This window comes from Onychomys torridus, chromosome 1 (genome assembly GCF_903995425.1).
Source record: "Onychomys torridus chromosome 1, mOncTor1.1, whole genome shotgun sequence".
Lineage (NCBI taxonomy): Eukaryota > Metazoa > Chordata > Mammalia > Rodentia > Cricetidae > Onychomys > Onychomys torridus.
This window is the reverse complement of record NC_050443.1, coordinates 67,670,944-67,673,372: the sequence shown is the minus strand read 5'-3', so window position 1 is coordinate 67,673,372 and position 2,429 is coordinate 67,670,944. Positions and strand designations below refer to the sequence as shown.

At 38.0% G+C, this 2,429-nt stretch overlaps 1 pseudogene; it reads left to right on the top strand.

The window, feature by feature from the left end:
• Positions 1–486: 486 nt before the first annotated feature.
• LOC118573410 lies at positions 487–1,260 on the top strand (annotated as a pseudogene).
• Positions 1,261–2,429: the final 1,169 nt, after the last annotated feature.

Genomic DNA, 2,429 nt, shown 5'->3' with positions numbered 1-2,429 from the left:
CTAGTTTACTGCTCACTTCAAGACCTGATTCAGGGAGAGGAAGTCATGGAACAACCTAAAACATTCTCTAATGAGTCAGAGGTGTGAGTTAGAAGAATAAAGAGAAGTAGGGGTAACAGGCTAGAATAACAGAAAAGGTAGAGCTATAGTGATAGAGTTTAGAAGCTACACACAAGATACATAGGCATGCATCTCCTGGTAGTCAACAAACCATCCACCAGTAAACATAGGTAAGGAAACTGTCTGAGCTTGGAAAATTAGTAATCTAAGAAGAAGAATACCAGAAGCACCAAGGCAAGAGTTAGTGTTTCTTTCTACCAGGTAGTCAATAAGTGTCATAGTTCATGGGGCTTGTAGTATAGTTTGCAGGAAGATTTTGTCCCTGTAGTGAAGTAAGATTACTTTATCTAACCCTGCCCATTGAATATTAAAAACAAGTCTTTAAGAATAAGAGGACAGGAAAGGATAAGGGGAGTCCAGTTCATCATGGGGCTGTTTGGAAAAACCAAGGAGAAGCCCCCCAAATAGCTGGTCAATGAATAGTCATTGAATATCAGAAAGGATATGAGAGTTGTTGACAGGTAGATAAGAAATATCCAAAGAGAAGAAGAGAAAGTAAAATCGTCTGTGAAAGATGAAGCCAAGAAGGGCCAAAAAGATGTTTGTGTAGTTCTGGCCAAGCAGATGATCAGTTCAAAGAAGGCTGTGAGCAAGCTCTATATATCCAAAGCACACATGAACTCTGTGCTGATGGGGATGAAGAACCAGTTTACCGTTCTAAGAGTAGCTTGTTCCCTGCAAAAGAAGACAGAAGTGATGAAGGCTGTGCAGAGTCTTGTGAAGATCCCAGAAATACAAGACACCATGCGGGAGCTGTCCAAAGAGATGATAAAGGCTGGAATCATAGAGATATTAGAGGATACATTTGAAAGAATAGATGATCAGGAAGAAATGGAAAAAGTAGCAGGAATGGATATGGACAGAATCCTCTTTGAAATCACAGCAGGAGCATTGTGAAAAGCACCCAGTAAAGTAACAAACATCCTTCCCAAGCCTGAATCATCAGGAGCAATGGCTGCTTCAGAAGAGAGAGAGGATGAGGAGGATGAAGAGGACCTGGGGTCTTCAGTCCCTGCTAGCCACATTCCAAAGATAGGGCCACCCAGTTGGGGCCTCAGCTCTATGGTGTCTTCCTCTAGGTATGGGCACAACCTTTGGAGAATCCCCATTTCCTGTATCTCTTGCACTAAACCTCTGTAGTAAAGCATTGCATTTTGGAGAGGGTTCTATGCTAGTATATCTTTGCTGTTTGCAGAAGTCTTAAGGACTGTTTTTATGAAGGTGGTGTAATCAAATGCATTATTACCAAGAGCATAAACAGCAGAAATATCTTTCTTGGGGAAGGGCAAAGAAACCCATTTTCACATGGAGCAATTCTCAGAAGAGTTGATTGAATGATGAAGACTCTCTCCTGGTGGGTATATGTAAAATACTACATAAGTGGATGTCAATAAACTTCTACTTAAAAAAAAAAAAGAATAAGAGTGCTTCTACCTAGTCAAACTTTCACTATTTGCAGACAATATGATAATATACATAAGTGACCACAAATTTCTATCAGGGAACTCCTACAGCTAATAAACTCCTTTAGTTAGGTGGCAGGATACAAGATTAACTAAAAAAAAAAAAAAAATAGTAGCCCTCCTGTATACAAATGATAAATTGGCTGAGAAAGAAGTCATAGAAACATAACCCTTTACAATAGCCACAAATAATATAAAATTCCTTGCAGTAACTCTAACTAAGCAAGGGAAAGACCTGTGTGATAAAAACTTTAAGTCTCTAAAGAAAGAAATCAAAGAAGATAACAGAAAATGGAAAGCTCTCCCATGCTCATGGATAGGCAGAATTAACATAGTAAAAATGGCAATCTTATCAAAAGCAATCTTCAGATTCAATGCAATCCCCATCAAAACTCAACACAATTCTTCACAGACGTGGAAAAAACAATACTTAACTTTATATGAAAAAAAAAAAAAACCTAGGAAAGCTAAAAAAAATTCCTGTATAATAAAGCAATCTCTGAAGGCATCCAATCCCTGACCTCAAGCTCTACTATAGAGATATAGTAATAAAAATAGCTTGGTACTGGCATAAAAACCGACATGTGGACCAATGGAATTGAATTGAAGACCCTGACATTAATACATACACCTATGAACATATAATTTTTGACAAAGAAGCCAAAATAGTACCATGGAAAAAAGAAAGTATCTTCAACAAATGGTGCTGGCATAACTGGATGTCAACATGCAGAAGATTGCAAATAGATTCATATCTGTTGCAATGCACAAAACTTAAGTCCAAGTGGATTAAAGACCTCAACATAAATCCAGTTACACTGAACTTGATAGAAGAGAAAGTAGGAA